The sequence below is a fragment of the Neoarius graeffei genome, chromosome 3 (genome assembly GCF_027579695.1).
Source record: "Neoarius graeffei isolate fNeoGra1 chromosome 3, fNeoGra1.pri, whole genome shotgun sequence".
NCBI lineage: Eukaryota > Metazoa > Chordata > Actinopteri > Siluriformes > Ariidae > Neoarius > Neoarius graeffei.
In genome coordinates this window covers 72,380,197-72,405,362 of record NC_083571.1, presented here as the reverse complement: position 1 = coordinate 72,405,362, position 25,166 = coordinate 72,380,197, and the positions used below count along the sequence as shown (strand labels likewise).

At 41.0% G+C, this 25,166-nt stretch overlaps 1 long non-coding RNA gene across 1 annotated transcript; it reads right to left on the bottom strand.

Moving 5' to 3' along the window:
- Positions 1 to 2,093: 2,093 nt before the first annotated feature.
- LOC132882891 (uncharacterized) lies at positions 2,094 to 2,501 on the bottom strand. The gene is made up of 2 exons (XR_009654261.1): positions 2,452 to 2,501; positions 2,094 to 2,346 (listed from the first exon to the last, which is right to left on the bottom strand). It is a non-coding gene; the product is annotated as an uncharacterized LOC132882891 (long non-coding RNA).
- Between the last annotated feature and the right edge of the window lie 22,665 nt (positions 2,502 to 25,166).

The following is a 25,166-nucleotide window of genomic DNA, read 5'->3' as shown; positions in this document are numbered from 1 at the left end:
GGATGGGTCCTACAATAAGATGATGATGATCCAAAACACACCTCAAAATCTACAATGGAATACCTCAAGAGGCACAAGCTGAAGGTTTTGCCCTGGCCCTCACAGTCCCCTGACCTAAACATCATTGAAAATCTGTGGATAGATCTCAAAAGAGTAGTGCATGCAAGATAGCCCAAGAAACTTGTAGAACTGGAAGCCTTTTACAAGGACGAATGCACGAAAATCTCCCAGGTAAGAAGTGAAAGATTATTAGATGGCTACAAAAAGTGTTTACAAGCTGTGATGCTTGCCAAAGGGGGTGTTACTAGCTACTAACCATGCAGGGTGCCCAAACTTTTGCTTCAAGCCCTTTTCCTTTATCATTTAGAAAATGTAAAAGATGAAAATAATTTTTTTTGTTTAAAATATTAAGAGAATGAGTCATCTTTAACTTTATGCCTTTCGGAGATCATTTCATCTTCAACTTGCTTAACTGTTCACAGTAACAGCAATTTTGACCGGGGTGCCCAAACTTTTGCATACCACTGTATTGTTTTCAAATGGCTGCAGGAGACTGGTCTGAAAGTTAAGCTTGGAAAGTGCCAGTTTCTGCAGCAGTGTGTTAAATTCTTAGGACATCAAATCTCAGCCAAGGGAATAGCGACTGATCCGGACAAAATAGTAGCTGTGAAGCAATGGCCCATACCAACCACACTGAAAGAATTAAGATCTTTTTTAGGTTTTTGCAGTTACTATAGACAATTTGTGGAACATTTTTCCCCAGATAGCAGGTCCTCTTCATGACTTAGTAAACCGTTGTTTAAATTCTGGACCCCCATCAAAAGTCAACCAGATGATGTGTAGTTTGTGGACTCCAGAATGTCAGAATACTTTTGATGTTCTAAAGGAAAGACTTACTAGTGCACCAGTATTGGGATTTGCTGATTTCACTCATCCTTTCATTGTTGAGACTGATGCCAGCAATCAGGGATTAGGAGCTATACTACATCAGCAACAAGAGGGGAAAAGGAGAGTGATGACATATGCAAGTCGCAGGCTCAGAAATGCGGAGGAGAATGACAAAAATGATAGTAGTATGAAGTTAGAACTCCTTGCACTGAAATGGGTGATATCTGAAAAATTTAGGGGTTACCTGCTGGGTTCCAAATTTACTGTTTTAACAGACAACAATCCACTGTGTCATCTCAGTACCACCAGATTAGGAGCAATAGAGCAGTGGTGGATGGCACAGTTAGCAGCGTTTGAGTTTGAAGTCCAGTATAGACCAGGCAGATCCAACAGGGTCATTCCATATCAATTCACACACCCTCCCCAGGTGACCCTCTTCGATTTACCTGATATTCGACACACAGGTACCTTTTGATGCCAATGGAAAGAATCCCAAGTTTTAGCATCCTACGTCTAACGGTTTTGGAGATGAGGCCCTCCAAAGTTTGGGTGCCACGCCCACTTTTCCAAGCCTGTGAATTGCATACAGAATTTACAAGCATATTTGGACACCTCTAGTTTTAGATTGAAAGAAGATACAGGCCTAAAAATCGCCTTGTCCCCTCAGCATGACCTTGTCTATCAGATGGTGTACTTAAGAATAGCATAGCTTGACTATTTCTGCATATATTAAGCCTTGAAAACTGTAAGTGTGAAAAGGGTGATGAAGAGTCTTGACATTTTGGGGTTCCAGATCTTGGAAACTATGAATGCTGTGGGAGGTATCATTGATTTTCCATCATATTTGGTAACTGTACTGTGTATTCAAAAAAGTGTGCGGACACTCAGACCTTAAATGACAGAATAGGAGGTACACAAAAATGGCTTTGGGAGAAAATGACCCTACGGTACCCCCTACTTCATGCTCCAATTTAACCATGTGGGCACTTGATGAGTGGAATGCCCTTTTAACCCCATGCACAGTAACACTGTATCAAACATTCAAGCTTTGAAGAACTTTGTTTTTCAGAGTTCTTCATACTAATTTAGGCCTTCGAAATATGGGGAAATTTGTCCCTTTTTCATCACAGTATCTGGGTTTCTGCTGCCATCTGCTGGTCAAAAAAGTAACAACAGCATAAATTATGAAAACACCCAGGAGGAAGTCACAAGAAAACAAATTTTTTATTCACCCATAAACCATTTTCACACGCAGAAAGTATGTTAACTGTTTAACCACATACTCATGACAAAATTGAGGTTATTGAAAGATGGGTGTGAGTGTGGAGTGGAAGTGTCTGGTAGAGATGTAGTGCAGGGCTGAGGCCGTCTTGGGACTGTCACCATCTTCTCAATGTGCGACCATCATTGAGCACCTCAGTCCTCTGATGTGTTTGGCTGAGCTGGATGGCAGGCTGGCTGCAGTCAGGGGAGAGAGGACAAAGTAAGTTATGCAGAATTGAATAGGCATAGGTATGGTTTGGGAGGTGTATATGGATGTAAGAAAGAATGGTGTGCTGTTACCTTTCTTGTTCCAGCGATCAGGTGTGGGTCCAGAGCCAGAAGAGTGGAGTGATGAGGCAGGGCCTCCAGTGCTGGTTTCAGCAGGAGGAGGCATCCAGGGCCGGGGGTGGAGTGGAGTATTGAGGAGTGAATATGTGCCATATAAGTCTGAGTCTATGGTCTCAAAAACACCATATCAAACTGAAAATATCAGTGGATTACATTTTAACTCAAGTTTAAACTTTATGGGTGAAATTGGGAAGGAGCATCTGAATTCTTTCCACATCAGCTGGAACAAGTTTGTAATGCCGAGCACTACGACCCTGAATCTCTGGAGCATTTATGCGGCATATGATGTCTTGAAATGGGATCCAACATGGTGGATTCTGACGGTTTTCAGCAGGCCAAGACAAAGTCATGTTTGAGCGCTTCATGAAATGACAGTAGACATCATTGTGTTCATCTGAACGTTCAATAATGTTGGCCACGTACCAGTTTGCGTCGTACACACAAGCAACATACTGCCCAGGCTGATAGCAACTGAAATCCTCGGAGATCTCATGACCAGGGGTTGCACTTGTTTCCACAGTCTCATCAGAATTCCTCACAGACACAATGGAAAAAGTCACATCTTCAGAGATCCTTCGCATCTCCAGCTTTCCATTAGCAATTGGAATATAACTGTGGTGAGACCGAGTTCCGGTCACAGTTTTGACTGATGTGTACCTCTTCTCAAGTTCAAGCTCTGTCTCATGAAGTCTTATATCCTCAGTGCTCACATATAAGAATTTCACATTCTCAATATTGCCGTTTGCCCATTCATACATTTGGTGAGGAGTTAGAATGTGGTTGTTATCTGTGGCCTGAAGACTGACTCGTGCAACCAGGCGCTTTACAGTGCCACCAATACCATCACAGGGACTCTTACCATGTGACGTAGCAAAAAAGTGCCATTCAGCCTTTACTCCAAATTCACTTTCATGGTATGATAAGTTCACAAGGTTCTTATAGTTCTTGTATTGTGAGGCTGCTCCATCACTGAAGTAGATGACCTTCTTAAGATCAGGAATGCTCTCTTGCAGTCTCGGCAAAACCTTTGAAATAAAGGTGTGCACTGCAGTTGTGTCATGCTTCAGGCAATTGTCATGGATGGCAATTCAGGAGTTGTTCCTTTAACTTGGTGCAACAGTTGCTGCACAGCTTCTGTCCTGGCTTCAACTTGAATTTCACTGCCTTAGCCTCATCTACAACCCGGAGGTTTTCTAAAAAAGAGGGAAGAATTCATTAATCATTTGAAGGAATCACTACATTTTTAGGAAGTTATTGAATTAATGCTAGTTATGCAATGTAGCATTGACATTTTTAGAGGAAATTAATTGAGAAATATGTACTTACTTTTGCATTTTTTTTGGTGCATTTTCAGTGGATCACAGCATGCTTTTTGTAAACATTGATACCTTGAAAGGAACACTTTTTCATGGTGGTAGCAAATTACATCATTATCTGAAAATGACACTCCTGATTGCCATTTCAGCATCCTCCTTTCAGAAGGAGGAAGAGTCATCAGACCTTTCTGCCTACAGTAGGTAAGTTTATGGCAGACATCATTCACTAGAGACAAGCCAATTTTACAGTTTGGTAGCTCCATTCTCCATATGCTTAGCTTAAAAAATAGAAGTTAATTTAAGCTGTAGAAATCTGCAGTTTCAAGAGCTAGTTGTAGCCTTTTGTATAGAGGCTGAAGTGGAGTGAAGTGAAGACAGAAATTAAGGCTGTACCTGAGTTCACCACCTGGCACATGATTGTAATCGCCCATAGCAGTTTTCTTAATTCTTAATTTAATTAATTAATTTCTTAATGATCCTGATTGATGTTGACCTATTTCTGAACCATGCAATCACAATTTAGAAAATATTGAAACTAGAAACACTCTGCTTTTCCAACATGAAATCTTTACTTAGTCTTCTCATCTCATCTCATTATCTCTAGCCGCTTTATCCTTCTACAGGGTCGCAGGCAAGCTGGAGCCTATCCCAGCTGACTACGGGCGAAAGGCGGGGTACACCCTGGACAAGTCGCCAGGTCATCACAGGGCTGACATATAGACACAGACAACCATCCACATTCACACCTACGGTCAATTTAGAGTCACCAGTTAACCTAACCTGCATGTCTTTGGACCGTGGGGGAAACCGGAGCACCCGGAGGAAACCCACGCGGACACGGGGAGAACATGCAAACTCCACACAGAAAGGCCCTCGCCGGCCACGGGGCTCGAACCCAGGACCTTCTTGCTGTGAGGCGACAGCGCTAACCACTACACCACCGTGCCGCCTTTACTTAGTCTTATTTTCATAAATACACTAGAGGCGACTGTTAATTTAACTCCCTAATACTTGTTAAAATCACCTATATAATTAAAGTGGTTTATTGATAAAGTGGTTTATTGGTCAAGACTTTCCAGTCCCTTTTGTTTTCATGATTTATGCTGTTGTTACTTTTTTGACCAGCAGATGGCAGCAGAAACCCAGATACTGTGATGAAAAAGGGACAAATTTCCCCATATTTTGAAGGCCTAAATTAGTATGAAGAACTCTGAAAAACAAAAGTTCTTCAAAGCTTGAATGTTTGATACAGTGTTACTGTGCATGGGGTTAAAAGGGCATTCCACTCATCAAGTGCCCACATGGTTAAATTGGAGCATGAAGTAGGGGGTACCGTAGGGTCATTTTCCTCCCAAAGCCATTTTTGTGTACCTCCTATTCTGTCATTTAAGGTCTGAGTGTACGCACACTTTTTTGAATACACTGTACAGTTACCAAATGTGATGGAAAATCAATGACACCTCCCACAGCATTCATAGTTTCCAAGATCTGGAACCCCAAAATGTCAAGACTCTTCATCACCCTTTTCACACTTACAGTTTTCAAGGCTTAATATATGCAGAAATAGTCAAGCTATGCTATTCTTAAGTACACCATCTGATAGACAAGGTCATGCTGAGGGGACATGGCGATTTTTAGGCCTGTATCTTCTTTCAAACTAAAACTAGAGGTGTCCAAATATGCTTGTAAATTCTGTATGCAATTCACAGACTTGGAAAAGTGGGCATGGCACCCACACTTTGGAGGGCCTCATCTCCAAAACCGTTAGACATAGGATGCTAAAACTTGGGATTCTTTGTATTGGCATCAAAAGGTACCTGTGTGTCAAATATTGGGCAAATCAAAGAGCGTCACCTGGGGAGCATCTAGGGAATCGTGTGAATTGACATGGAATGACCCAGTATAATTTTCAACGTTATCATTTTCACCTGAAAAATTTCAAAGGGCTCTTTCATGTTAAATATCATAGTAAATTTATTGTTTCAAGATGAAATGCTCCAAGTATGTGTTTGAAGATTTTAATAAAACTCCAGGGTAAGAACGGCCTTTCAAATCAATAAATCAATGTACCTCATTTATCAGCCTTGGACCTGGCCTCCGCAGGTGATTGACTGCCTCCTCTGTAATGTGGAAATTGTGAAAAAAATGACTGAAAGGTAACCATACTATAAAACACAGTTAATGAATGGAAAGCAACAAGGTGTCATTCTTATTTTGTGCTCCAAATATTAGTTTGCCCTGTGAAATATTGACACAATAGGCACAAACTTTGATTTCGGTTCACTGATGTACGCTAAAATATTTAAATCATTTTCAATTATAATTACCATTGCAATGGTCAGCTCCTTTTTTTTCCCCTCACTGGCTTCTCTGCTGTTCCCCTCCAGATTGGTTCCCTCCTGGTTCAGTGGTCATAAATTCGCTGCGGTCACTCTCCTCATCCCATGTTTCTAAATCAAATGTATTTATTTATCATCAAGTCATACACAGCTTTTTGGTACACATGACTAGAAAACACAAACAATAAAACACAAACATAGCAGGTAATCACAATAATCAGTCATAAAACATAAACATACAAGAATACACCAGCATAATGTAGTCATAATAACAATCAAGAGTATAATCAGTCTAATACATTTGACTATTTGGGGGAACTGTTAAACATTTATATACACCTTTAAGAAACCATTCATGAGATGGATATTATTATTATTATTATTATTATTATTATTAATAATAATTATCATTATTAAATTCATTACATCATCTACATGCGTATATTAGCCAACATAATTAACCTATTTATTTTAAAACACATTGTAATACAGCAAAAGCATACCATAAAATGGCTTCCGTTTCAGCAGTTTGAAGAACTGCCAATCATTTCCGGGTTTTGTTCGTCTTTCGATATCCTTCTGTGCATTCACTTTATTTGGCCATGCGATGAATGTTTTGCCATGTGATTCCATAATCCAGTTAACTGGTACAATCCTGGCTACAGATGTACCCCGCTCTTTCCATACCACCTTCTGGTATGGCAAGGTAGACATTCTGTAAAGAAAAAAAAAAAGACATGAATGATTTTTAACCTTAAAATAGTTTTCAACTTCTGAAATAGCTGTAACAGCTTTAGCTAAAATAACCCATCTCTACAGAAAAAAAAAAAAAATTATAAACCCTTTTCTTTTGCCGCCATAAAAGCCTGGAACTATCAGTATCTATCTGGCCAAAAATAAATAAATAAATAGATAAATAAATAAATAAAAATGGTTTACACATCTTTTTTTAATTATAAAAGACAAATATTTGTCACTTCTGAAAATAATTTTTTTAAAAATCATAGTCACCAACTGGTACCGTAGCATAAATCCTCGGCATTTTAGTCGTGTAAGTGGAACTCTCTTTAAATGAGTATGTGTGACTGATGTGAAGTGGCATATACCAAATCATGTAGATGGTGCGGGGAATTCAAAGAGGCTGGTACACCTTTCCCTTTTCAGAATTTGGAGCTAGCACTTCCATTATTGAACACTTCTTGAACTAATGCATAGTTCCCTTCCTCTAGCAGATAAACTCGATCTCTCAGTTTGCTTGAGACTCTTGGTGATTCCTGATGTCCAAGGTCTGAATTGTTCCTTTGGTCTTGTTCATCTAGTAGATGCTTGCCCACCTGTCTAATTGGACTGAGTGCACCATGGACAAGGGACTTTAGTGTACCCAGATAGCTCTCAAAGGGGAAAGCACTTTTGTCGTCGAGTGGCATGCCGTGATATATGGGACATCATCTGCGATGTGGATCAGACTGTGGACATTGTATGTGATAACCTCGGGACCATATATCGTCACCGATTCCTTCACAAACCATTCCAGCAGGTTGCGGGCATATGCCACCTTCTCAAAATTTGTAATTGCCACTTCTGACAGGAGAATCCTCATGGCCATGCTAAGTGCCAAGAAATGGTGGTACTGTGCTTCTGGTATGTTGTTCTTCAGGGCTACAACTCCTACATACAAAAAAAAACAGTAACTCTGTTGCTTTCCAATACTCCAGTCCATCAAGCCCACATGGCCATCATTGGAATAGTGATGGTACATTGTCCCCCTTTTTTTTTCAGGTTTGATGAGATTATATCCAAACTAGGAGTACCTAGTTTTATGCTCTGTTTACCTTTTTTCCAATTCAACAGCATCCGTCTCATTACACCAAGGCAAACAAGGTGCATACAGTCTAGTACAAAAGCAATGACCAGTGGAATTCCAAGAGATTGGACTGCAAGAGGCGATGGTCTTCATAATCTTGAGCAGCAAATTTTATGTCTGTTCTTAGCAGGGCATCTGTTTCTAGCAGTTGCACAGATCCAAAGTATTGCCCATGTGCTTCACACCCCTCACAAGAATTGTAACCGGTGTGGAGTGTTATGCACTTAAGGAAAGACTGAGCAGGTGCATCACACAAAGGCTTTTATCCTGACTCTGTAAACCCTGTCTTGGTAGGTGAAATTGTTGGTGCTTAGGTCTTCTGTTTCCTTTATGAAGTCTGTCAGGAAATCTGCTACATTGTTTGGTTTTGTAGGTCCTAGCCACTGTGTGATTGCAAATGAGTGACTCCCATTAACAGATGCCAGGATGGGCCAGAGAGTTGAAGATTTGCTTTCAAACAAGGGTATTCCATATACATTCACTGTCAGGGCCAATGTTTCAACATTATCATTATTGCTCTTGATGTATCACATGAGACCGGGTGCAACTCCAAGGTAAACATACTCTCCCCCAGCAACTTCTGTCACATCCACTCATCTCGTTGTATGTTTCAATGCACGAGGGTCTTTAGGGAGGAAGGGAAGAGACTTGCTCAAGATTGATAGCAGTCCACTCAGACTACATGTCGGGATATTCTCATCTATTGACCGCTGAGATAAGTCACCTTTCAAAATGTTCTGATTGTCTGGATCCTTCAAGGCATCCAAACAGTTGATCTCATAACCATCATTACCATGGTCCACCTGTACTGATTCATTATCTTCTTCATCAGTACTTTCTACCTGCGGACCATCATAATTAGCGTCATGAATTACAGAGTTTGTTTCCATGTCATCATTAACATCAGCATCATGGGTGGAGTTCTCAGTATGATCTAATGTCAAGTCAAGTTTATTTGTATAGCATTTTAACAATAAACATTGTCTCAAAGCAGCTTTACAGAATTTGAACGACTTAAAACATGAGCTAATTTTATCCCTAATCTATCCCCAATGAGCAAACCTGTGGTGATGGTGTCAAGGAAAAACTCCCTCAGATGACCTAAGGAAGAAACCTCGGGAGGAACCAGACTCAGAAGGGAACCCATCCTCATTTGGGCAACAACAGACAACATAACTATAACATTAACAGTTTTAACATGCAGTCAGTTTCATTGATGTTATAAACTCTTCATTGATGGAAACTTGAGTGCAAAACTGTTCATGACAACTGCAGTCCTAAAGTAGTCAACTGTAGTCCTCAGCCACAACAGCATTACTGTAAGTGTCCAGAGCGTCCTCCAAGTGTGACTTTCAACTGTCCACATGGGGCCGTCCTCCATAGGAGCGATGCGTGGAGACTCCAACCAGACACAGGGTACCAGGATGGATCAGGCAGGTCTGAGGAGCAGAAGAGGTCACCATTTTTTTTGGGAGGGGGGAACACAGGTTGTTAGGTATGCCCAATGTCACCTGAATAAGTAGGAACAGTATACATATTGCACTGAGTACAAGCAGGGACTCCGGCAAATCTAACTATGACAGCATAACTAAAAGGGGAGAGCCAGAAGGTAACACAGGCATGAGGGAGCCCCGGGACATAAAGCAGCCAGCCACTACACCGTCAACAAACTCAAGTGACCAAGCGAGTGGGGGACTGACAGCATCCATACATCTCAGTTTACCAAAACACTATATCTGAGGACCCTCCAGATCTACTCCTTTACCTCATAAACACCATTAACAAAAGGCTTGACGAAACAGATATGTTTTCAGCCTTGACTTAAAACGCTGAGACTGTGTCTGATTCCTGAACATTACTTGGAAGGCTGTTCCATAACTGTGGGGCTTTGTAAGAAAAGGCTCTGCCCCCTGATGTAGCCTTCACTATACGAGGTACCAGCAGATAGCCTGCACCTTTTGATTTAAGTAGGCGTGGCAGGTCATAGAGGACCAGAAGTTCACTCAGGTGCTGTGGTGCGAGACCATTCAGTGCTTTAAAGGTAATTGTAGTATTTTATAATCAATACGAAATTTGATTGGGGGCCAATGCAGTGTGGATAAGACAGGGGTGATGTGGTAATATTTTCTAGTTCTAGTAAGGACCCTTGCTACTGCATTTTGAACTAACTGGAGCTTGTATATGCACTTATTGGAACATCCAGACAGTAAGGCATTACAATAATACAACCTGGAGGTAACAAAAGCATGAATTAGTTTTTCCGCGTAATGTAGTAACATTAAATTTCTTATCTTAGCAATATTTCTGAGATGAAAGAAAGCTATCCGGGTAATGTTATCAATGTGAGTTTTGAATGAAAGACTGGGGTCAATAATCACTCAGAGGTTTTTTTTACTGCTGCACGTGAAGAAACAGAAAGGCCATCCAGAGTTACTGTGTAATCAGAAAACTTGCATCTAGCTGCATGTGGTCCTAGTACAAGTACTTCAGTCTTGTCAGAGTTAAGCAGAAGGAAGTTAATAGGCATCCAGTGTCTAATGTCCTTCACACATTCCTCAATTCTATTAAGCTGGTGTCTCTCATCAGGTTTTGCAGAAACATACAACTGTGTGTCATCAGCATAACAGTGGAAACTAATACAGTGTTTATGAATAATATCACCCAGAGGTAACATATACATACATATATACACACATTATATATACACACATTTATTTATATATATATATATATATATATATATATATATATAAATAAATAAAAGTGGACCCAAGACAGAACCTTGTGAAACACCAAACTTTACCTCAGTATGTCTAGAAGAATCACCATTTACATCAACATACTGATAGCGATCTGTTAAATAAGACCTGAGCGAGGGCCGTTCCCTTAACTCCCACAACATTTTCTAGTCTATCCAGAAGAATGGAATGATCAGTGGTATCAAATGCTGCACTAAGGTCAAGCAACACAAGCAGTGAGACAACCCTGATCAGACGCCAACAGTAGGTCGTTTACTACTTTAACCAGGGCTGTCTCTGTGCTATGATTGCATTGTTCCTTATGTGTGTGCATAATGATTCAGGACCAACAGTCAGGATGCATGTTACTCAACACTTTTATTTCTGAACTGATTCCTATGCCATCCACCTTATATATGGCTACACCCAGCCCCCCGCTGGTCATATCTAACCATTACATCTCCCCCTTTTAGCTGGCAGTTTAACTGTTTCAGGCAAACCATTAACATAATCTTTCAGCAGTATGGCTACTTTCATATTTTAATTTACCATGTAAACTCAAGAATTCACTTTAATCCATTTCAAATCTCTAAGTTCAAAACTTTAAGCTCCAACTTTAAATCATAGAACCTAATAAAGAAATAATACTTTACTATAGCCATCTTGTATTACTGCATTGACTATTCTGTATACTGTATATTTAATAAATCTGAACATTGCTTTTCAAACAGAACAGAAACATGACTTTTTTTTCTTTTACATCTCAAGTATTTTTCTCTTTTTTTTCATTTTTTAGTACATGTCCAATGTTCAAAGGTCCAGTCTTTCAGGAGGCCTAGATGGTCTCCCTGACCTAGTTGTTACAGTCTCACCTGGTGCTGGAGGTACTGGTACTTCCCTGAGATGAGAGCGGTTGCGTCGCAGCTGTCCTCCCTCTGCTGTCTCCACTTCGTATGAGCGAGGTGTGTGTGTCGGCCCCACGATGGTCCCTCTGGTGTTTGTAGGTCTGACCCACACCTGCTGTCCCGGCTGAAGAGGTGGCAGGGTTTGAGTCCAATGTCTCCGGTTGTACGCCTGTTGTTGTTGCAGCTTCAACGCAGCGTCCTTTGTTCTGAACGTTTGAAGATCTGGCCACTGGAGAGGTGGAGAATTTGAGAGAGAGAGAGAGAGAGAGAGAGAGAGAGAGACAAAGGTATACAGGACAAACAGCTCACCTGTTCTTTGATATCTCATCTCTATCTCTAGCTGCTTTATCCTGTTCTACAGGGTCGCAGGGAAGCTGGAGCCTATCCCAGCTGACTACGGGCGAAAGGCAGGGTACACCCTGGACAAGTCACCAGGTCATCACAGGGCTGACACATAGACACAGACTAGAGGTCTGCGCGGGACAGAATTTTCAGTCCCGCTCCCGCCCGCTCCTGCATTGTGCAGTCCCGCTCCCGCCCGCTCCCGCAAAGAATTATGATTTTCAGTCCCGCTCCCGCCCGCAAATCCCGCATGATGCAGACGTTCGCGTTATTTCTCATGAAAGTTCCTGTCATTGGCTTGGGGAATTAAACATGCTGAGCTTAGCTGAGCTCTCCACTGACCGATCCTTCATTTATTGTAAGTTTATTGTTTAGACTCTGACATTCTGCTGACACATTCCAAGTTGAGCGCTGCATGGGCTCATGATTGACAGCTCTTGCTTTGATTGACAGCTCTCGCTTTGCGCACTCGCACTCCCACTTTCGAGTCTGTGGCGTTATGATTCCAACCGCGATTTCATTCTCCTCTCATATGAAGTGCTGCACAACCACAACCAGCTCCTCAGATTATACACTGTCTATTTCTCGCTTTAAATTGAACAATGTGCGATACACAGTCCTTTTAAATACTTTTTTTAATACTTTTTTTAATACTTAGGACTAATACTCTTGACTTTTTAACGGTAAATGTACCTCTTTTTAAAGCAGCACTTACTTCTGAAGCACTGTGAGCTTCACTAGAGGAGCTCTGCTCTTCTGCCATGATCGGAGATCTCAAACACGGAAGAGCGGAAAGGAATCGGAAACGTACGCGAGATTAGACCACATCCGCAAATTTAGGCATCTTAAAATGTTTTTATTAATGCCAAATAAAATATCCAGCACAAATTATATATGATGGACATAAATTAATAATTTATAAATTTTATTTTAAACACGTTTTTAGTTAGCGGGACTGCAGCTTATCACCTCTCCCGCCCACGCCCGCATTGTGCACTCCCCCTCCTGCCCGCGCCCGCAATGAGCTTTCAAAATTTGTCCCGCACCACACTGCTTTGCGTCGGGTCCCGCGGGAGTGCAGGGCTCTAACACAGACAACCATTCACACTCACATTCACACCTACGGTCAATTTAGAGTCACCAGTTAACCTAACCTGCATGTCTTTGGGGGAAACCGGAGCCCACGGAAGAAACCCACGCAGAGAACATGCAAACTCCGCACAGAAAGGCCCTCGCTGGTCACGGGGCTCGAACCCGGACCTTCTTGCTGTGAGGCGACAGCGCTAACCACTACACCACCGTGCCGCCCTGTACAGTTAGTATGATCTAATTTTATATTGATTAGGTTACTGGAACAAACTCCCTGAGTATTTCTACTTTTTTGTTGAGCTCGGGGAACAGACACAGTCTCGATGTAGTGGACCCTGAGTGACGACTCTGTGCAGCTAGCAGATAGTAGGTTTAGCCTGTTCGTCTGCTCCCTGGCCTTGGCTCTGGATTGTCAGAAATTAACTAGGCCTGTTCTGAGACTATGACCTGTGCTGCAGGAAATGAGAGCAGCACCTTCCCGAGTGAGATGGATACCATCCCGCCCTAATAGCCCAGCAGTGGCCTCAAAATTAGCCCAATTATCTATAAAGCCCACACTGTTTTCAGAGCACCACCTAGACAACCAGAAGTTCAGCAACCATAACCTGCTATAAGCTACATCGCCACGCAGCATTGGGATGGGGCCAGAGCATACTACAGCATTAGATATTGCCTTCGCTAATTTAAACACCTCTACAAAGTTACTCTTAGTAAACTCAGACTGACAAAGGCGTATATCATTAGCTCCTGCATGGATAACTATCTTTGAGAACCTGCGCTTGCCTAGGACCCTAAGATTGCCTGCTATATCTGGCACCCTGGCTCCCGATATACACCTGACTAAAGCTGCTGGTGCCCCTGAAGGCTGAGATAATTTTACATGCCGTATGATAGAATCTCCTATAACCAGAGCTCTTTCAGGTTTCTCAGTGGGTGCATCACTAAGGAGAGCAAACCTGCTTGATACGTGACGTGGAGAGGAGTGGTGCTCCTGTGGGTGAGCCTCAGCGGTAGCTTTGGCTCTACGCTTATGCCGCAGAGTCATCACCCATTCGCCCTGCTGTAAGGGCTCTAATGCCAGAGTTGGGGGATTACAAACTCCACCTAGGGCATCCAGACTTTCCCCTACAGAAACTACACTGTTCTCATCCTCACTGGCCTTCTCTAAAGCCTGGATATGCGCTTCTAACACTAATCTTCTCTGTCAGAGAGCTAACTAATCTGCACTTATCACAAATAAAGCTATCGCTAGCAACTGAGGAAGAATGACTAAACATCCTAGTCTGGCTAACACGACTGCAAAGCTCTATGAGCTATTGGTCTGGCCAAGATATTAAGCCCAACCGTTTCCCAGAGCCCGTGGTTGACCTGCCTCCCTGAAATGCCTCAGTTTGCTACTGGTCGAAGCCAGAAAAGGCTGTGCCGAAGCTTAAACCAATCACATCACTCTTTCCTCTCACGTATGTGATGCAACGGGGCTACGTGGTAGATTAAACTCTTACCGAAGCCAGTCGGGAGCAAGGCGAAAACGTCCTTCCTTTCAATAAATACCTCCAGGGCTGCTCTTTGCTCCGTTTTCAATGAGAACTTGCTCCATGTTTGTAATGTTTCTAATGAATGAAGCGCTTCCGGCATAGATTCTGTAAACAATCTATGGCTTCCGGTCGCAGTTCTACTACATCAGTGCCTTGAACACGCCTCTACCCAGGGCCGCTGGAGATGCTCAAAGTTGATTGGTTCCCGATTTTTCAGGAGCTTGGAAGAGCTGTAGATAGCTTGCCTGGCCAGACTAAGCTCGCAACAGGCCCTCATGTTGCATCACGCTTAGGATGGGCGGGCCCAGGCTATAAACATCCTGCACTCAGCACACTGAACAGGCTGAAGGTGTGCCATGATGAAAGGATTCACGTACCTTAATTGAAGATCTGTTGATATTAAAGCAGATCCAATGTGGATGGCCTCCACTTGTGGTCTTTACGCAGGAGGAGAAAAAAAGAAAACTTCCGGTTTTGGCGTTCTTCTGAAAAAAAGAGAGAGAAAAAAACGGAAAAAGGAAAGCAAAAGTACAATAAAAAATTAAGAGGATACTAGAAAATTGTTTGTAGAAAAAAATAAAAAAAGATTTTGAGGAATCATCTTTGTCTCCAAGACTATCGGCTGTGTTTTGACAAGCACGTAAGAATTCCGCTCTTCTTTTCTGATATTCCCTCATGTAAGCAGCTCTCTTTCTCTTGCCCATTATATCTGCACGTAAGAATTTTGAATACATGTATGGGAGCTGAAGAAACTGTGCATCATTGTATGTAGTTTTTTCACTAACAATTCCCCTGTGGGAAATTGTGAGAGTGATGCAGTGGCTGTAGCAGTCACTATTGCAGTAGCTGCACTGAACTGTGTGAATGTGTGACTTGCCATGATGCTACAAGCCTGTGTCTCTCTGAGAGGCAGGTTCGGACTGGTAATCTGTGATTTTGGGCATTATCTCGGTGGGCCGCTGTACCTCAGACGTGCTTTGGGCCGGCCCTCACAAGTTAACACCGGCCCTGTTCTCTACATAGCAATTGCAAGTGACTACTAAGCAATAGAAAATCCGCTATTACGTTTTCGACTAAGCACATCATGATTTATGGGGGGAGCGTGCAGTTTATATACCCCTTACTTTTGATACACATCTTTGTCATGGTGGGCATAGGGTTGCCAACCATCCCGTATTGGGTGGGACATCCCGTTTTTTTGGGTAATTTTAATTTGTCCCGTCAGGGACAGATCCTGCCCCTCACTCCAGTGCTGTGGTGTAAATCGCGTTATTGCCGTGAGAAGCGCTATTACCGCGAGTCGCGGTCATCTGCGATTTAAAATCATTCACTGTCAAAGGCTGCCATATCCTGAATTTTTAAGCTATACTGACGAAATAGGCATCAAATTAAACTAGAGCAGATGGTGCAGCCAGTGGATACAGCCTAACTGTTCGATAAGGATAGCAGATAGCTTAAAAAAAAAACCTTCCGAAACAGAATAGACCTCAGCCTATAAGGGAAGCTTTTCTGCCTCACTCCTGCCTTTGTGATGTCTTTCTCTCTTCTTCTTCTGCTATGAAGCATTGCAGAAGGTTATTAGGGTTTTCAAATGGACAATTAAGCAAATATCAGGGTTTTACAGCTACAGCAAATACTTTTTCAGGTTATGACATTGCCTTCATAAATATGGCCTGATGAATTATTTGGCCAAAGTTTAAAAGAGAAAAATGAGACAAGAATATTAGAATTGTTTGTTATTTTGCATTAAGTTACTTAAAAATATCCATTAATTGGTCTATTAATTTTTAAAAGCTCTATTTTAGAAATGAATTTGTAGTGGCCTACATTTGAAACCCTCACCTAAAGGCAATTCGGTAACTATTTTGGGGTGCTGGGGTGCGTGTACAGGGCCTGTACCGGTACTTGTCCGCACCCGGAACAAAGTGTCCCTCATTTGGATATGAGAAAGTTGGCAACCCTAGGTGGGCATGTGGCGTAATTTTATTTTTCTTCTTTTAACTGTAAAATCCTTACAACAAACTAAAACAAACTAAACTAAAAACTAAACTAAAAACTTTGTTGAAGCCAAACTACGATGTTTCTTTTGTATTTGGTGGATTTCTGTTCGAAGATTTTGCAAAAATGTGTAGCAGTGCATGACGGGGTAGGAATCTAATGGCTGTCGTCTACCGTTTGATGTTATGAGTTGCGCAGGTTCATGGGAACACGGATGTGTGTTGTGCATATATTCACTGAATAAATAATGGAAAGAGGTGGCAAAAAGAGAAAAGGGGGAGCGGAGAAGATTTGCGACAAAAAGCAGAAAGCCCTTCAAGCTGACACTTCCAAGTGTTTTAAAATAGATAATTTGTTTGCTGTGGCCAGTAGTGCTACTACTAGCGTTGCTGCTAGTGTTCCTGACGTCCCTACTACAAGTTCAACGGGCGAAAATGAGGACAACGTTACTGGAGAGGTCAGTACAGGCTCAAAGCCAAGTGATGTGTATGTTGGGTCGGACTCGGAGGATTCCGTGGCCAGTGAGCAGGTCGAGGGAAAGGACGCACAGGAGATTACAGAACCCGAAGTTGTTCATCATGCTCAAATTCATGCTAGCACTTCCGGTTACGGAGCACTACAGCCCAGGAGTACCTGGAGGCATTCATGCTCATGTCAAGTGAAAAAGACATTTTGATGTCCTTGGACACAGACACAATTGTTGACAAGGTGGCAGAAAAGAGTAGCCTAATGAGACGCCTTCTCATCACCTAACATGTGCATGGCCATGCCCGAGACTGTCTCCTGTAAGGTAAGGTAAAGTAAACACACACACACACAAATTCTCCCGATGAGAATGTATCACGTCGACGGGATGACGTTAATTTTAATCCCCCACACACACATTTTGGAGACACAAAAGCTTGTGTGCTTGTGCTTCTGTTTTGTAATATGTTCAAGGTGAAATTGAAATGACAGTGAAAGTGTCTTTTCATGGTGTTTAGGTGTCTGGTATTTGTTCATTGGGGGTTCGGTGTGGACGGGTGGGTGGATGTGTGAGTGCATGTTTGGGGTGGTTTCGTCAGGCCAATAGTGGGCTGGTCCAGAGGAAAAATGCCAGGGCCAAAATTTGTTCCCAGTCCGACCCTGCTGAGAGGGAGCAGCCCCTCCCTCATGTGTGTGTGCGTGTGTGTGTGAGAGAGCGCGAGCAGCCCCTCCCCCACCCGCGCGCTCAGAGCAGAGACACAGAAAGGCACACAGAAAGGGCAGTTTTTGCTCAGAGTGCTCTCTCCAAACAATGGGGATTTACATGAAAACGGAAGGAGATATTCACAAAATTCTTTCACATTGAGCGCTACAAGGCTCCCCTGAACACATTGATGAATTTTTTTGTCCCTAGTGTAAAAAATGTGGACACTAGAGTGAGTTAAAAACAAGTGATTTTTCTGAGTTTGCAGTCAAAGCGCTGCCAGGTTTATAATGGGAGTAAATGGGGCAGTTCGCCTGTCCTCTCGTTACTTTCAGGCTTCTCATTCAAAAGCTGTAAATCCTATCGCTCAGGTAGACGCATTGTGTGAATCAAGACAAGTGTGACTACTACTTTTGAGAAAATTGTGACTGAAAACACAGTTTAAATTAGAAAGTTAGAGCCTTTTTTTCAAGCTGCCTACAATCTAAATTCCTGAGCCCCACTGGTGTGTAACGCAACAGACACCCATTATAAAGCCTGAATTTCTCCAGATTTGATCATGGTGTTTGATCTGTGACTGATAAAAAAAAAAAAGTATAGAACCTAGCAAAAAAGTTGAATGCCAGGTCCACACAGGAGAAGTTTGTCTACGTTTTAAAAAGTTTGAATCATGTCTCTAGGTGAAAGCATGCCAGAGCAGCGGATGTTTGAAAAACGTTGAAAATGTGCGTTGTTTTTCAATTAATTCCATAGAAATGAATGGGAAATTTTGGACGATTTTTTCATGACTACGTATTTTGATGAACAAAGTAATAGCATAGCGAGTCCGATCGAGCCACACGTTTTGATGTATTGTTTGTCTGTGTGCGATGTACGGTTACTGGGTTATTAAGAACTGAAATTTGTACGGAGCCTAGGTACTGCTTCACTAATAATAAGAAGAAACATGCAGAAGAACAATAGTAATGCGTGCCTAGGCACTGCATCACTAATAAGGTCTGATAACATTAAACATTGATGAATTATACCTTTTTTTTTTACACTCGCCTGTATTATCAAAGTTGAATATATATACACAAGTCTTCATTAGATAATGGATTCACCCAAAAATGAAAAATTTAACAGGCTGATGCAACCTTACATTTTCCCATCTGTATTACCTTTATTTTGGTTAGTTGCTGATTGTTGCCTCATTGTTATGTAAAATCCTTGAAATGCCACCAAGAATAAAACATGTGATACATGCATGCCATCGCCGTTTTGTTTTCGATTTGGACAAGCTCGCAAGCTCCTCTCTGATTGGATGCATTTCTGGAGTCATTAGTGCCTTAAATGGACGCAGAACAAAATCTACAACACATTGACTTTTGTATAAATCTGTTTTTCCTTAGACTTGCATGAAATTTAAATTGATTATAGTAACTAAATAAAATAAATATGAACCTATGCCTCCGTTCTCTGGTCTCTCGTGATATTACGCCGTAAGGTGGCAGCACTGCCAGTAAATTTGGCTCACAGGCCCAGCTGTTTCTGTCCCATAACCATATGACTTATGCCATAATGAAAATAAAGTAACAGGTATTAGGGTGTTCTGAAAAAAGAAAAGCTTGTCCAGACTTGTTGCACATTAAATCGACTATCTCGTCCATTAGTCCTTGGTCATCACTGATTTCAGCCACCTCGTGTCATATTTGCAAATGCTTCAAAGCAAAGCCAAAGGCATAACCCCAACATAACTCAAAGTGATATTAATTTTTAAAAATCATTAATTAATTCAAACTGATTAACACCTGATCTATTCCTCTAAGGGCCTAAGGACAAGAATTTCACTTTAATCTGCTTTACAATAATTAAAATGGATATAAACGGGCCTACTTACCTCAAGAAGTGTACGCCCTAGGCCTAACGATTCTTTGCAGCTTAGGCTTGGCCCTATGTGGCGATCCATCCAACTGCAAGAACACTTTTCCACTCTTCAAGAACACTACTGCACTATGCAAGCACACTTTTCCACTCTACAAGAACACTGCTGCACCATGCAAGATCACCGACACGAATGGCGAGTTCAAGGATGAGACTGGGTGTAATCGGCCATATCGTTAATCCCCCACGGTTAAACCCTCTCCCCTGGGGGTGGGTGGCATTGCTCGATGAACGACTCAACATGCCTGCCGACATGTCACACATACTTTTATGGTATGAACGACAAGGAGGCGGTTCTTAAGTATTGTGAACACCCCGGGACACAATATAATGAGTCGTTTCAGTCGGGTGAATATTTGTCGAGCATATTTTTGTGACATGAGGGCGCCAGTTTTAAGGAAATACCCTCGCAAGTTACCTTTACCAAAAATAGTTGTAAAAGTACTATGCAAATGCAGAACAATAGTGCATCCAGGACAGGGGCGGTTCTAGCCATTTTGGGGCCCTAGGTGAAATACAGACATGGGGCCCTCAAAAGTCAGTCTTGAAACACACGTACAGAATAATGGTCATCCCTACTTGGCACATGCCATATCTCCTTGCTGTAAATTCAGAAAAAAAGATAGCAAACTGCCACTCTAACAATGTGCCCCAAATAAGCTCCACAGTGAAACAGGTTTGAGATTACTCCAGCATTTGCCAAAATTCTGACAGTGTTTATTGCTCAGATCAAACCAGAGAGAGAGAGAGAGAGCGACAAGGCAAACAACAGAAGAAGAGACAGTAGAGAGAGAGAGAATTTTAAGAGTCAATCTCCATATTTTAATAAAACAAGGATATCTGAAATCCAATTATTATTTTTACTCCACAGATAACATATTAGTATCTGTAGCAGACTCAGGCGATTTGAAAAATGTAGTTAGTTTCAGAAGTGCAGCTGCATTATTTTTGCTTTGTGCCCTTTTTTTTTCGTTTAGCGCAACCACTCTCATAACTGCGCTACAGAATTGACTTTAAAGTATTGCTGCTGGTGTACAAATCTCTAAATGGTACAGGGCCCAATTACCTCTCTGATATGTTGCAGCGACCTAACCCAATCAGATCTACCAGATCAAAACAGAAAAATTTACTTTTAAAACCAGTTGTTAAAACAAAGTGTGGTGAAGTAGCTTTTAGCTACTATGCAGTACAGCTATGGAACAAACTCCCAGAGGACATTAAAAATGCTCCTGCTGTTGGCAGCTTCAAATCTAGACTAAAGACCAAGCTGTTTTCAGATGCTTTCTGTTAAATAATTAATATTACATTCTTTATAATCTTTACTTCTCTGCATGTTTTAAATTTACTTTAATTTTATCCTATTTTATTCTTTATTCTATTCTGCTAGGTTTTTTTTCCTTTTCTTTCTCATCCTATTTGAACTACTACTTCATTTTATTATTTTATTTTTACTATTGTTTAATTCTTATTATTTTCTTTTAATTTCTTTTAATTCTTTTAAATGTTTTAGAATAAAAATAAAATTATTTTATGTAATTGTATTTCTCTATTGTTTACTGTTTTTGTTTTTACTTCTGTAAAGCACATTGAACTGCCATTGTGTATGAAATGTGCTATATAAATAAACTTGCCTTGCCTTGCACTTCATCTTGTTTACAGTTCCCTTTGCTTTGGTTTGAATTTCCGTCGCGCACCTGTCTACGCCGTCAGATCATGGACTAGTCCAATGTAAAACAACCAGGGTGTGTGTGTGTGTGCTGGGACAAATACTATATACACATGAATTCGATATTCTGATGCTATTTTGGTGTGTTTTTCCATTTATATCGTTGACTACTTAATATCAGAGACAAATTAAGATTACAAATATATTGTTTGGTGTTTACCATGACAGGGCTGACTGTTAGGGGCCCCCAAATTTGGGGGGCCCTAGGCAACCGCCTTGGTTTGCCTAATGGTAAGTCCGCCCCTGATCCAGGAACAAGTTAGCACCCGGCATAAGCGCTTCCCGAGGGCTTTCTGGATGCAGTTTTATACCTACTGTGGATATTTATAAAGGAGCAACACATATAGAATCTCATAAAAGCTCCCTGTTATATTTGTAGAGGCATGCATACACGTAAATTAGTATTTTGTAGGCCGATAGGCTACATTTAGAAAAATAAATGTTGGAGGTCAATACCATGGGCATAGCGCTAAGATAGTGCTTTTATAAATCGCTATAAGAGCGCTTTATTTTCATGTAAGTTTTGCACTGAAAATCAATAATGGTATATTTGAGGTCAAAGATATTTTGTAGGATGAGTATCAAAAGAATTAATGCACGATTAGGTCTTTAACCCTTTGATGCAAAACATATGCACACCCCTTCTAATGCACAACATGGGTCAAAAATGACCCGCATTCATTTTCCAGGTTATTTCATGCTGACTGAGTTTTTCTTTGCTCTATCTTTTGAAATCAATTTATGATTGAATATTCCAAGTATTCTTTAAATATCTTGTTTTTAATTACCACAAATCATTAATTTAATTTTTTCTTTCCTACTTTATGAACAAAAATACGTTTTATATTACTACACATGGGTCATCCAAATGTGATTTAAAATTAAATGTCTTAATACTATAATAATGTGTTTCACGTAATTACTTTAGCAGTGAATGGGGCCAGCTATTTATTTATTAACTATGTAGTTAGCTAAGCCAACTACAATAAAATTAGCTAACTAAAGTAGAATATATCAACAGCTAGGTAGCTAATAGTAATTACTTGTAACTTTCTGACAAGTAATCTACTCACTCTCAAGGTAACCTAAACATAATCAATTTTTTTCTAAGATAATGTTAGAACAATTGAAAAACATTACTTACATGTATTAGATGGGCAAAGGGCACTGTGCTGAGCTGTGAAATGTCTGACACAAGCACAATTCACAGTTCCCACCAAACGCTGTAGTAAATGCATGCGGGTCGTTTCTGACCCATGTGTGTAAACTTGATGTAGAATTACAAAAGCTGTGCTTGTTCATAACTTAAGAAAGGAAAAATAAAAATGATGATTTGTGCTAAACAAAAACAAGATATTTACTGCATATTTGGAAAAGTAAATGACAAAATTAATTTATTTCAAAAGTATATCATAGGAACACTCAGCCATACATGAAATAACCTGGAAAATGAATGCAGGTCGTTTTTGACCCATGTTGTGCATTACAAGGGTAGTGATACAAAAAGGGTTTTTATTCAAAAAGTAAGAAAGGAAAAAATAAAATAAGGATGCATGATGATCAAAAACAAGTTAATTGAGGAATACCTTGAATACTGAATGATGGAATTAATTTATTGCAAAGATATAGAAGATAAAAACTCAGCCGGGTCACTTTTGACCCATGTTTTGCATCAAAGGGTTAAATTGCACATGTAATAAAATAGTAAAAAATAAAGTCTGATATAGTGCTATACAAGTGCTATATCAGATGTAGTTTCATAGCGCATTTAAATACAGTGATATAAGCGCTTTCATAATTCAGAAATATAACAGTTATATAGGATTCTAATATGTACAGTATGAATAATTGCAAAAAATAGGAAAAATAAAAAAAAAAAGTTGACGGGTGGAAACTCATGCAAAGAATGCTAAATAATCAGGAAATGTGTTGTTTACTACATTATTTATGAGATGTATGATTGAGCGTCAGTCCAGTGCTACTCGCATAACACCTGTGACTGCTGTGCAGAGAACCGTTCAGGCATGCTGTTTGCACTTCTGTGATGGTCAGGAGCAGTTATATCATGGTCAGCCATGTAACCTGTGTGCACGGGGCACACCCATATGTGATTCCCCCCCCCCAACTCTTGCCACAAAGTTGGAAGCATATAGAAGTACAAAAATCTGTTTTACTGTATGCTGTAGAAAGGGCCAACAAAGGGCAAGTGGGAGTTCAGGTTTTCTTTCCAATCAAGCAGGAGCCACACCTGATGCCTCCTGTTTAATCAGTTTATCTTTGGTTTTAATAGACAATTAGTGTTGCTTTCGCCCGTAGTCAGCTGGGATAGGCTCCAGCTTGCCTGCGACCCTGTAGAACAGGATAAAGCAGCTAGAGATAATGAGATGAGATGAGAATTAGTGTTGCTTCTTTTTGGCTGCAATGAAAACCTACAGTACAAGAATGGACACTTCTGCTGTACAATTAAGATTTGCCTTCATTGGAATGAAGGGACCCAAAGCACAAAGCAAGCTGCATGATGGCATGTTTTGCCAAAATTTGAGTAAAAGAACTTGAGTGCCCTGCACAAAGCCTTGTCCTCAATCCGACTGAACACCAATTGCAACCCAGGCCTCCTTGCCTGACATCTGATCCTGAACGGACTAACACTCTTATGGCCAAATGAACACAAATCCCCAAAGCCTTGCTCCAAAATCAAGTGAAGAACCTTCACAGAAGAGCGGAGACTATTATTACAGGTCACGGAGGGGACCAACTCCGTGTTAATGCCCATGTTTTTTTTTTTTAATTGAGCACATATATGCTTGATGGTCATGCACTCAAAGTCCTTTTAAAATGCCTGCAATATGCCTTTTACTCTAGAGTGTCTTCTGTCTAGCCAGTCTAACATAAACACTTGATTGCTGGAGCATATCTACTTGTATTTCAAGCAATTTCTCCCACTTCTGCTAAGGATTTCTGTGGCTGAATTGCAGTGGCCTTTGGGTTCTTGGTCACCTCCTTGACCAAGCCTCATCTAGCCATGTTACTGAGTTTGGAAGAACAGTCAGTTCTAGGACAAGTCCTGGAGATTCATTACCTCTTCTATTTCACAGTGATGAAACCCACTGTGCTCTTGGGAACATCCAAAGCTTTAACAAAAAAAAAAAAAAAAGGGGGGGGGGGGGGGGGGGGGGGGTAACCTCTGGCCAGACCTATGGCCCCATGCAATTTGAGGTCTATAGAGAATTCCTCAGAATTTAGGACTGGGGCTTTGGTCTGAAATGCACTCTAAATTGTGGGACCTTATATACACAGATGTGTGCCTTTCACCACAGGTAGACTGTAGTCAAGCTTTCCAGGCATCTCAGTGTAATCAAAACAAACAGGAGGCACCTGAGCTCAATTTGGAGTGCCTTTAGCCAAAGGTTTGAATACTTATCTAAATGACAGATTTTAGTTTTTGAATTTTAATAAATTTTCAAGCATTTCTAATTTTTTTCTACTTTGTCATGGATTATTGTGTGTAAATTAATGGCAAAAAGTCAGTATAATTAAATGCAAATTAAATCTACAGTACAACACCATGCAAAAACTGTCCATTGAGCAGGAACAGTGCTTCAAGGCCCAGGTGAAGGACCAACAGGTGGTTCAGAGCTTGGTCCAGTCAGTGGATACTCCAATGGTCACTTTTGTGCCCAGAGTTCCTGTTCAGCTGATCAAGATGGGGCCGCAGGACGACCCA